At 42.9% G+C, this 12,832-nt stretch overlaps 1 protein-coding gene across 5 annotated transcripts in view; it reads right to left on the bottom strand.

The window, feature by feature from the left end:
- The window catches only part of kcnma1a (potassium large conductance calcium-activated channel, subfamily M, alpha member 1a), a 960,366-nt gene that overhangs the window by 425,753 nt on the left and 521,781 nt on the right, over positions 1 to 12,832 (bottom strand). The window lies entirely within an intron of this gene.

The raw sequence follows: 12,832 nt of genomic DNA, 5'->3' as shown, positions 1-12,832 counted from the left end.
TATCACTCAGTTATACATGAGGGGCAATTAATCTACCAAACTGCATGTCTCTGAGCTGTGAGAAGGATCTGCAGTACTTGGAGAAAACCCACGTTTCCTCCTTCGTACATTGGATGTTTGTCGGTCTTTGTTGTGTGTGTATTTTTGGTGGAATCTATTGTGCTTCTTTCTTTTGTGGGTGCCTGTGAGAAGATCAATTCAAGGTTCTATATTGTATAAATATGGTCACATGGAATAAGTGCACAGTCCACACACAGATGGGACCCAAGCTTACGACTGAACTCATGTCTCTGGCACTGTGAGACAATGGCTCCACCATCTACATCGCTCTGCCACCAAATAATCTTTATTGCCTTCACCTCAAAAGAACTTCATTGATTTCAATCTTGCAAAGATTAACTGACTCCCACCACCTCTCATTGTACAGATCCGTAATTCCTTGAAAGTGGCGTCAAAGGGTCGTAAAGAAAGCTTTTGGCACTTTGGCCTTCATAAATCAATATATTTGGTACATGTATTGAGATGTTGCATTGCAATTGTATAAGATGCTGGTGAGACCCAATTTGGAATATTGTGTGCAGGTTTGGTCACCTTCCTACAGGAATGATGTAATTAAGATTGAAAGAGTACAGAGAAAACTTGCAAGGTTGTTGCTGAGACTCAAGGACCTGATTACTGGGAAACGTTGAATAGGTTAAGATTTTTATACCCTAGAATGTAGAATATTGAGGGGAGATTTGATAGAGGTATATAAAATTATGAGGGGTAAATGCAAGCAGGCTTTTTCTACTGAGGTTGGGTAAGATGATACCCAAAGGTCATGGGTTAAGGGTTAAAGGTGAAATGTTTAAGGGGAACATGATAGGGAATTTCTTCACTCAGAGGATGGTGAGAACATGGAATGAGCTGCCAGTGGAATTGATGGATGCAGGTTTGATTTCAACATTGAAATGTAATTTGGGTAGGTACATGGATGGGATGGGTATTCAGGTGCAAGTCAATTGGGCTAAGCAGATTAATGGTGTGGCACAGTCCAGAAGTGCCAAGGGGTCTGTTCCTTTTCTTGTCCTATACTGTTCTATATTTTATCCTTTAACACTTTGGGTGTCAGTACTTCCCTGGTGACTCTACTGCAAGCATTCCTAGGATACTTTGCAATGATCTGAAACAGATTTTTGAGATGATAAAGAGATGTAAGATACTGAATCTAACACAGCAAGGCAGAGTCTACTGGTAGTCTAAAATTGGCAAAAATATCCTCCTTTCTATCAGGGTTCCTTCAGAATGTTCCAGCATGAGCTTCCTTTAACTTCTAGGTTAGTTTTCTCTATGAAGTAACATGGGCTGGAAAAGACCGTCCTGCGGAAAGAGTGAATGAATCAGAGAGGTCTGATTCATCACTGGATGGAATGTCTCTACCTCTGAGTCTCAGAAAGGGCTATCCTTCAAGGAGCTAAACACCAGTGACCAGTTTCTACAAATTCTATCATGCAACCCCCACTGTTTATTTCAGACCATAAGATATCGGAGCAGAATTAAGCCACTTGGCCCATTGAGTCTGCTCCACCATTTTATCATGGCTGATTTATTATCCCTGTCAACCCCATTCTCCTACCTTTTCCCCATAACATTAGATGCCATTACTAATCAAAAAATTATCAACATCAGCTTTAAATATACCCAATGATTTGGCCTCCATAGCCGTTTGTGGCAATGATTTCCACAGATTCACTACCATCTGGGTAAAGAAATTTCTCCACATTTCTGTTTCAAAGGGGTGTCCTATTCTGAGACTGTGTCCTCTGGTCCTGAACTCCCGCAATATAGGGAACACCCTCTCCATGTCCACTTTACCTGGACCTGTCAATGTTCAATAGGTTTCAGTGACATTCCCCTTCATTCTTCTAAACTTCAGTGAGTTACAGACCTCAGCATCATGAGACTGAAACTGCACTTTTATGTCACTCAGGAAATTCAGATACATACTTCCTGCCGCTAGTTGTGCTTTTGTATCCATCAACAATTTTGATTCAGGACAATTTAAGTGGCAGCCTCTCCCAAGCAAAACACTTTGCCGGGAGAATTATGCCACGACGTCCAAAGAGCAACCATCACAATCTACTGGTGAATACATCCAAGGTCCACTCCAACACTGTGTTTAGGTCAAAAGTGCACAGGACATTCCTGATCTTCCATTATAGAAGTGGGGTTACAGGAATGATGTCAGTCAATCTCAGTTTTTAACAGCAAACTCCCAGTGGCTAGTACCATTCACCCAATGTTTAATATCATGGTCCTAGTGTGTAATACAGTCCTCCCAGTATTAAACAATGGTCTCAATATCCAAAATTGTGCTCCCATCTTTCAACGTTGTGCTTTTAGTATCGAATACCATATCTTTCAGGCCTACACTGTGTTCCCAAAGTCTATTACCTGCATCCCAATGTCCAACACCATGCTCTCAAAGTCTATTACCTGTATCCCAATGTCCAACACTGTGTTCCCAAAGTTTAATAACTATATTTCAAAATCCAATACCATGATCCCAAAGTATAATGCATGTATCTCAACATCTAATACCATGCTCCCAAAGCCTAATAACTGTATGTCAACATCCAAAACTGTGCTCTCAACATCTAATATCCATGCCCCCAATGTCCAACACCATGCTCCTAATATCTAATACCTTTGTCCTCAATGTCCAATACCATGCTGCCAACATTCTATGTCAGCCAGCTGGATGACTGACTAGTTTGCAGCCTTAGCATTCAACAAAGCAGTCTGACCTAAAGAAAATGGAAGATCTGGCAGCTGACATTAATTGAAGATAACAATTTTGAGTTGGCTCTCTGTAGGAGGGAAGACTGACATGCCTCAGACTCATACCCTCCCTATGAGATAAACGCAGTTGTTGGCAACTTCGAACAAGTGAGAAAGGTTAGAACACACACCTATGCTTTCTGCTATATATGATAATGCAAGCTGCGAATACTGACTCCAAAGTGTCAGGAACCAAATGGGGAGTTTCAACTGATAAGACAAATGGAAAAACTGTGTCGAGAAGTTGCTAAGATGAGTGCCAGAATGCTATGGAAAGTTATTAAAGAATTTAACAATTCTAACAGTGTATGTAACCCTGAACAGATGCTAGACAGAATTTGTACAATCCTCTGCATATCGGATTCCACGCACAACCATTCAGTGACCCATCTGACCCATCTATCTGATTAGAAGAGCAACCTGAGCACTGAAAATAGCAGCTCACTCTGCAGATAAAACAAAAACCCAGCTTGAATAAAACAGAGAGTGTGTCAAACTGAAATGTCTGGTCATGGTCTTGGTTCAAGAGATGTTGGGAGCACATGCGTGCCAGAGAATCTGTACATAATGTCCCAGTGTTAACTAGAACCCTGCAGGAGGGCAGAGCTGCACAACAAGAGGGAGTGAAACTACAGCAGACTTGTCAAAGTCTCATGGAGTACATTCCATGAAAGATATGGAAGAAATAGGCATCCATGATTCCACAGAGTGCTCTTGATGAGAGGAGCCAGAGATTACACATTAAAATGGAATACCTACCCTTCAATAATCCAGATTTCAGTCAAATAATTATCAACATATTTACCAAATATCTAAACAATTACCTGTACATTCAAATATAAAATTGAAATACACTGAGATTACTCCGGAAGTCAAAGTCTGTTCAAGGATTTTCGAGAATGAAATAATGTAGATAATCATAATCAAAACCTTTGCAGGCTCCAGTGATCTGAGTAATCCAACAAAGGACAAAGCAGCAAATTCAAACACACTGCCCATCTGTCACTACTTCCTGTCTTGGTTGTAATGAATGAACGGTGATAACTCCAGGGCAGAACAGGCAGCACCCTTGATTCACAAGTCGACAGGTAACACACTGTACCAGGCCAAGAGGAGATGAAAGCAGTTGGTCCCGTTCCGTGGGAAAGTAATATCGACTAGTCCCAAGTTAGCTTGAGACTACTTCTAAAAGTTTTCTTCATTTGATAGAGGAGTATGATATGACGGGAGGGTGAGACATAGACAGAATGGCTAGACACTTTTTTCCCAGGCAGAAACGGCTAATACAAGAGAGCGTAAGTTTAAGCAAGGTGGCGGGGTGGAGATACATCTCTACCAAAGGAGGTGTAGGGCGTTGCTTCCCTCTGCTAGCCTGCAAATCACCCTTGGGCAAGGTGTAGCACCTGCTTAGCCAGGGTCAAGTGAAGCCATGGGAGCAGGTGGTAGATGGTCATGTGAGCAGCTAGTGCATAATACAAGTCCTGGTTATGTGACCACTGATGCCAGCCAAACATCTTTGACAGAGTATTCATAATGGCTAAGGTCACCTGTTTTGTAAAGACACTGCCTGGAAGAAAGTAATGGCAAATGACGTCTGCAGAAAAAATTGCCAAGAACAATCATGCTCATGGGACATGATCACCTACGTCATAAAAAGACAAGGCACATAATGAGGACGATAATTTTAAGATGATTGGAGGAAAATATAGGGGGATGTCAGAAGTAGTATTTTATGCAAAGTTGTGGATATGTGGAACATGCTGTCAGGGGTAGTTTTGAAGGGAGATACATTAAGGACATTTAAGAGTCTTTTGGATAGACATGTGGTTGATAGGAAAAGGGGGGCTATGTAGGAGGAAAGGGATAGATTGATTTTAGAGTAGATTAAAAGGTCGGCACAACATTGTGGGTCCAAGGGCCTGTACTGTGAGTACTGTTATATGTTCTGTATTTAAAGATGTCAGAATCAGATTTGGATTTATTATCACTGGCATATGACATAAAATTTAAACATTGGTCACTCTTCAGTCAGCAGCACGGGGAGATCAAGGTGGCTCATAAGCAAGAAGACACGAAGCAAGCCTCAACATCTCAGGTTAAGAAATACCTCAACAGCAGCACCTGGCTGAGCGATGCAGAGAGTGGAAGACATTTTAAAAGTCCTTATACTATAGCACCAATTCTTCATCTGGTACAAAGTTCCCCAGAATGACGGCATACTGACTGCACTCAAATTCTGAGGGGGAACTCGTCACATAATTATTCAGGGCTCCACTTCCAGATCGGTACCTATGAAAGAAGCAGATGATCCAGAAAGAGAAGGTGTGTCTCAGGGTAGGGTGAAGGGTGATGCAAAGTAAAAGTGCATGTTCTTTCCAATCCTTCATGCTTTTGCAGGCGATCACAGTTATTTCAGAATTTTGGAAGGCCTTGCTAAATTTGAGGAAGAGAAGTCCGTGAAAGGAATAATGGAAAAAAGAATCAAAGGCAGTGGCAGAGAGCTTCAATTGCTCAGTTTATATCCTCTGCAGTTGGGGTAATGGCAAGGGAGTTCAAGAGTTGGCATACATGGGCATAGAAGATAGAACAATAATCAGTACAGCACAGGAATGGGACCCCTCAACCCATACTATTGTGCTGAACTAATGAAATTAACAATCAAATGCCCACTAAACAAATCCCTTCTGCCTACACAGTGTCCATATTCTTCCATTTCTTGCACATTCATGCCTACCCAAGAGGCTCTTGAACACTCCTATCACGTTTGCCCCCAATCATCACCCCAGGCATTGGATTCCTGGCACCCACCACACTGTGCAAAAAAAGACTTCTCTTGCACATCTCCTTTGAATATACCCCTCTCACCATAAATGTATTAGGTATTTTATCCCTGTCTACTCTGTCTATGCCTCTCATAATCTTATAAACCTCAGTCAGATCTCATCATCCGCTGTTCAAGAGAAAAATATCCATGTTATGTATTCATTTATATTTTGACCCTTACGGGTTGCTGTTAAGCTTCCCTGTGTGTCACATACTGAACGTAATGTGAGATGGCATTCTGGGTAGATGATTTACAAGTAAAGTAACAAGCAACATGTTTGCTCCTCACCTCTCGTGTGTGTCATTCACGGCCACCAGGCTTCCCAGTACCACAAACATTAGAACAGGTGACGAGGTGACAAGTCCTCACACAATACTTATTGTTTTGTTCCCTTCAGCAAGAAAGGTCCGTGTGTAACACTGGTGGTGTACCGCTGTGTAATGTGGTTGTGTGAAAAGAAAATGGCTGCAGGAAGTGTTGTAAGTGAAAAATCCAAGGGGAAGGAATGAGAATGAGACAGTTAAAAAAGACAAGTGAGGGAGAGAGGGACAGGTACAACAAGTTAACTTTAACTGTTCTGGAATGTGATTGTGTTTGAAAATGGCGACAATGTTTGGAAGCATGGGGCTTATGACAAAATGGCAGAACAATGGAGCTCATATATTGAAAGATTTGAATATTTTTCACTGGAAAATCAAGTTTCAGATGATATCCATGTTCCAACTTTTCAGACTGTGATGGGTACAAAAAACCTTAATTTATTATACAGTCTAGTGCAGCCTACTGAGCCTTATGAGGACATAGTTGAAGTCTTAAAAGACCACTGCTCACCTAAACCTTTGGTTATTGCTGAGAGGTTTAAATTTCATAAAGGGAATCAAGAGGAAGGTGAATATTTTTCACAGTTGTGGTGGTGCTGAAGCAAATGTCTGAACATTGTGACTTTGGGCAGTTGCTGAATGCCATGTTACATGGTATGTGGTTTGCATAATGAAGCAATTCAGAAACGTTTACTTATAGAAAACAGACCAACTTTACAGGAGGTAATTGAGATGAGTACATCTTCGGAGATAGCAGCTAAAGAAGCACAGCTAATAAGTGTATCTTTCAAAGTTCATAAAGTTTCTACTGACTAAGAATAAGACACCAATTGCCAGTTAGTGTTACCATTGTGGCAAAACCAGGCATTCAACAAAAGAATGCTGTTATACGGATTTAGATTGCTGAAACTCTGGCAAAAAAAGGTGGATATTGAACATGCTATAAAAGCAAAAAGACAATATCAGTCAAAAACACAGTAATAAAGAAATATGAGTTTTGCAAAAACAAAAGGAAATGTGAACAAGGTGAAGCATACTGAGGATGGACAGAATGACACACTCTATGGTTGAAGAAGCTGTGCACGTTTTACCTGTTTCAGGACACAAAGACAGCTGTTAGGTGACCCCACGGTTGGATGGGGCCACAGTGAGGATACAGGTGGACAAAGGTGTTACTGGTATCAGAAATTTACAAGGAGAAATCTCACTCCAGGAGAGTGTGTCCTGATGAAGGGTCTCCACCCAAAACATTGACTCTTCACTCTTTTCCATAGATGCTGTCAGGCCTGCTGAGTTTCTCCAGCATTTTGTGTGTGTTTCTAGAAGGGGCAAGGTTGACTTTAAAAGACTTACACTGGTGAGATTGTTCCATTGAGGGAAGTATTGCATATTACAGTGGAGATTAACAAACAGAGAAAGAAAATTCTCACTGTACATTGTTAAAAGAAGTTATCCAGCACTTCTGGGCCACTTGAATTTGGAGCAGCTTAAACTCAACTGGAGCAAAGTGCACTTGATTGGCAGAAGCAATGGTCTACAAGAGGAACTGAAGAAACATGCAGAAAAGTATTCAATGGAAATCTGGGCTGTATGAAAGGAATCACTGTTAAGGTGGCTATTAAATTCGACACACACCCAAATGCCTGAAGGCAACACCTGTTCCATACGCCCTCAAATCAAAGGTAGAGGTTGAATTGGAAAGACTGGTCCTGAGTAGGACCTCTCTCCTTTTTTTCTCTCTTTTTTCTCCCTCTGTCCCTCTCACTATACCCCTTGCCCGTCCTCTGGGGTTTCCCCCCCACTCCCTCTTTTCTTTCTCCCTAGGCCTCCTGTCCCATGATCCTATCATATCCTTTTTGCCTATCAACTTTCCAGCTCCTGGCTCCATCCCTCCCCCTCCTGTCTTCTCCTATCATTTCGGAACTCCCCCTTCCCCTCCCACTTTCAAATCTCTTACTAGCTTTTCTTTCAGTTAGTCCTGACGAAGGGTCTTGGCCCGAAACGTCTACTGTACCTCTTCCAATAGATGCTGCCTGGCCTGCTGCGTTCACCAGCTACTTTTATGTGTGTTGCCCCAGCATCTGCAGATTTCCTCATGTCCTGAATAGGGTATTGGAACTAGTGTGTGTAAGTAAATGGGCAACTCCAGTGGTTCCTGCCCTAAAAAGGGATGGGTTTTCAAAGATTTGTGGAGACTTCAAGGTAACCATTAACCTGATTCCTACGGCTGAACAATAACTCATTCCTATGATTGATGATCTTTTTGCAGGATTAGCCAGATGACAGACATCTGGCAAGATCGATTTGTGTCAAGGGTAATTGCAGATGCTTGTGGAGCTAGACTCACAGGAACTATTGACCATAATGACTCAGAAAGGAATGTTCAGGTACCGAAGACTTTTGCTTGGCATCAGCTCAGCTCCCAGAGCGAGCGATGGACCAGATCCTGAGTGGATTGACAAGGCTGCAATGCTCTTTGGATAACTTACTCATGACTGGGAATAGTGAAAGTGAGCATCTACAAAACTTGGAGGCTACACTACAAAGACTCAAGGAGTATAGGCTAAGGGGTTGGAAGGACAAGTGTGAGTTTTTTCAACCTTCGGTTGAATATTTAAGCCATGTGATCGATAACTTAGGGCTTCATAATGTACCATCAAAGGTGAAGGCAATCATGCAGGCTCCATCACCACAGAATATAAGTGAATTAAGATCTACCCTTCTGTGGCTCAGAAGGGTAGGGAAAGGAAGAGGATGGTAGCAGTGATAGGGGACTCTATAGTTAGCGGGTCAGACAGGCGATTCTGTGCAGGCAGGAAAGAAGCACGGATGGTAGTTTGCCTCTCAGGTGCCAGGGTCCGGTATGTTCCTGATCGCGTCCATGATATCCTGAAGTGGGAAGGAGAACAGCCAGAGGTCATGGTACATATTGGTACCAATGACATAGGCAGGAAAAGGGAGGAGGTCCTGAAAGCAGACTACTGGGAGTTAGGAAGGAAGTTGAGAAGCAGGACAACAAAGGTAGTCATCTCAGGATTATTGCCTGTGCCATGTGATAGTGAGTATAGGAATCGAGTGAGGTGGAGGATAAATACGTGGCTGAGGGATTGGAGCAGGGAGCAGGAATTCAGATTTCTGGATCATTGAGATGTCTTTTGGGGCAGGACTGACCTGCACAAAAAGGACAGGTTGCACTTTATTCCCAGGGGGACCAAAATCCTGATGGGGAGGTTTGCTAAGGCTATTGGGGAGAGTTTAAACTAGGATTGCTCGGGGGTGGAAACCAAACTAAAGAGACAGAGGAAGAGGCGATTGGCTCACAAATAGAGAAAGCAGGAGACAATACGAGAGGGAGGATAGGCAGGTGATAGAGAAGGGACGCGCTCAGATTGCTGGTTTGAAATGTGTCTATTTTAATACAAGGAGTATTATGAACAAAGCAGCTGACATTAGAGTGTGGATCAGTACTTGGAACTATGATGTTGTGGCCATTACAGAGACTTGGATAGCTCAGAGGCAGGAATGGTTATTTTGAGTGCCAGGCTTTCGATGTTTCAGAAAGGACAGGGAGGGAGGCAAAAGAGGCGGGGGAATGGCACTGTTGATGAGAGATCGTGTCGTGGCTGCAGAAAAGGAGGAAGACATTGAGGGATTGTCTACAGAGTCTCTGTGGGTGGAAGTTAGGAACAGGAAGGGGTCAATAACTCTACTGGGTGTTTTTATAGACCACCCAATAGTAACAGGGACATCAAGGAGCAGATAGGGAGACAGATTCTGGAAAGGTGTAATAATAACAGGGTTGTCATGGTGGGGGATTTTGATTTCCCAAATATTGATTGGCATGTCCCTAGTGTGAGGGGTTTAGATGGGGAGGAGTTTGTTAGGTGTGCTCAGGAAGGTTTCTTGACACAATACGTGGATAAGCCTACAAGAGGAGAGGCTGGTAGTGGGAAATGAACAGATGTCAGGTGTCAGATCTCTCAGTGGGAGATCATTTTGAAGATAGTGATCACAATTCTATCTCCTTTACCGTAACACTGGAGAGGGATAGGAACAGACAAGTTAGGAAAGTGTCTAATTGGAGTAAGGGGAAATATGAGGCTATCAGGCAGGAACTTGGAAGCATAAATTGGGAACAAATGTTCTCAGGGAAATGTACGGAAGAAATATGGCAAATATTTAGGGGATATTTGCATGGAGTTCTGCATAGGTATATTCCAATGAGACAGGGAAAGGATGGTAGGGTATAGGAATCATGGTGTACAAAGGCCGTTGTAAATCTTGTCAAGAAGAAAAGAAGAACTTACGAAAGGTTTAAAAAACTAAGTAAAGATAGAGATCTAGAAGATTATAAGGCTAGCAGGAAGGAGCTTAAGAATAAAATTAGGAGAGCCAGAAGGGGCCATGAGAAGGCCTTGGCAGACAGGATTAAGGAAAACCCCAAGGCATTCTACAAGTATGTGAAGAGCAAGAGGATAAGACATGAGAGAATAGGACCAATCAAGTGTGACAGTGGAAAAGTGTGTATGGAGCCAGCAGAGATAGCACAGGTAGTACTTTGGTTTAGTATTCACTATGGAAAAGGATCTTGGCGACAGTAGGGGTGACTTACAGCAGACTGAAAAGCTTGAGCATGTAGATATTAAGAAAGAGGAGGTGCTGGAGCTTTTGGAAAGCATCAAGTTGGATACACCAGGACCAGATGAGATGTACCCCAAGCTACTGTGGGAGGCGAGGGAGCAGATTGTTTAGCCTCTGGTGATGATCTTTGCATTATCAATGGGGACGGGAGATTTCCTGGAGGATTAGAGGGTTGCGGATGTTGTTCCATTGTTCAAGAAAGGGAGTAGAGATAGCCCAAGAAATTATAGACCAGTGAGTCTCACTTCAGTGGTTGGTAAGTTGATGGAGAAGATTCTGAGAGGCATAATATGATTAGGAATAGTCAGCATGGCTTTGTGAAAGGCAGGTCATGCCTTAAGAGCCTGATTGAATTTTTTGAGGATTTGACTAAACACATTGATGAAGGTAGAGCAGTAGATGTAGTGTATATGGATTTCAGCAAGACATTTGATAAGGTACCTCATGCAAGGCTTATTGAGAATACAAGGAGGCATAGGATTCAAGGGGATATTGCTTTGTGGATCCAGAACTGGCTTGCCCACAGAAGGCAAAGAGTGGTTGTAGATGGGTCATATTCTGCATGGAGGTCAGTGACCAGTGGTGTGCCTCAGGGATCTGTTCTGGGACCCCTACTCTTCGTTAATTTAATAGATGACCTGGATGAAGAAGTGGAGGGATGGGTTAGTAATTTGCTGATGACACAAAGGTTGGGAGTGTTGTGGGGAATGTGGAGGGCTGTCAGAGGTTACAGCAGAGCCTTGATAGGTTGCTAAACTGGGCTGAGATGTGGCAGATGGAGTTCAACCTAGGTAAGTGTGAGGTGGTTCATTTTGGTAGGTCAAATACGATGGCAGAATATAGGATTAATTGTAAGACTTTTGGCAGTGTGGAGGATCAGAGGGATCTTGGGGTCTGAGTCCATAGGACACTCAAAACTGCTGTGCAGGTTGACTCTGTGGTTAAGAAAGCATACGGTGCATTGGCCTTCATCAATCGTGGGATTGAGTTTAGGAGCCGAGAGGTAATGTTGCAGCTATCTAGGACCCAGGTCAGACCCCACTTGGAGTAACATGCTCAGTTCTGGTCACGTCACTACAAGAAGGATGTGGAAACCATTGAAAGGGTGCAGAGGAGATTTACAAAGATGTTTCTTGGATTGGGGAGCATGCCTTCTGAGAATAGGTTGAGTGAACTCGGCCTTTTTTCCTTGGAGCGACAGAGAATGAGAAGTTACCTGATAGAGGTGTATAAGATGAAGAGAGGCATTGATCGTGTGGATAGTCAGAGGCTTTTTCCCCAGGGCTGAAACGGCTAGCACGAGAGAGCACAATTTTAAGGTGTTTGGAAGTGGGTACAGAGGAAATGTCAGGAGTTAGTCTTTTCACTCAGAGAGTGGTGAGTGCATGGAATGGGCTGCCGGCAATGGTGGTGGAGGCAGACATGATCGGGTCTTTTAAGAGACTGCCAGACAGGTACACGGAGCTCAGAAAAATAGCGGGCTATGGATAACCTTAGATAATTTCGAAGATAAGGACATGTTCAGCACAGCTTTGTGGGCCAAAGGGCCTGTATTGTGCTGTAGGTTTTCTATGTTTCTATGACTACTACACATACTACATGAAGTTAGTTCCTAACCTAGCTGGCATGCTGCAACTATTCCATGAGATTTTAAATAAATCAGCACACTGGCAGTAAACACACCTCGGTGATGAGGCTTTTAAAAAGGCCAAAACAGCTTTGTCACAGTTTAAAGCACTCACGCACTTCAACCTGTCATTGCCCATATAATTGGTCTGCAACACATCACCCTATGGTGTGGGGCCAGTTATCTCACACATCATGCTGCCAGACGAAGAGCATCCAATCATCTTTGTGTCAAGGACATTAAGCAAAGCAGAAAGCCACTATGCCCAGTTTGAGAGGGAAGCACTCACAATTATCTTTGGAGTTAAGAAATTCCATCAAATTTCCGTTGGTCGACAATTTTCATGTTACTGACAGATCATGGCCCCTTAATGTCAATTTTTGGTCCACATGCGGCCATTACCTCCCTGGTTGCTAGTCGAATGCAACATTGGGCTCTGTTACTATCTGCACATCAGTACAATATAAAGCACAGGAGATCCAAGCACCATTTGAATGTTGACAGACTGTCCAGACTTCCCTTAGCTCTTACAGCTCCAGAGCCATTCCCAAGAGAGATCCTATACTTACAGCTCTGTCTGGAATTAAACACATACTGACC

The sequence above is a fragment of the Mobula hypostoma genome, chromosome 18, assembly GCF_963921235.1.
Source record: "Mobula hypostoma chromosome 18, sMobHyp1.1, whole genome shotgun sequence".
NCBI classification, from domain to species: domain Eukaryota; kingdom Metazoa; phylum Chordata; class Chondrichthyes; order Myliobatiformes; family Myliobatidae; genus Mobula; species Mobula hypostoma.
The sequence above is the reverse complement of the archived record's forward strand: the minus strand, read 5'-3'. Positions and strand labels throughout refer to the sequence as shown.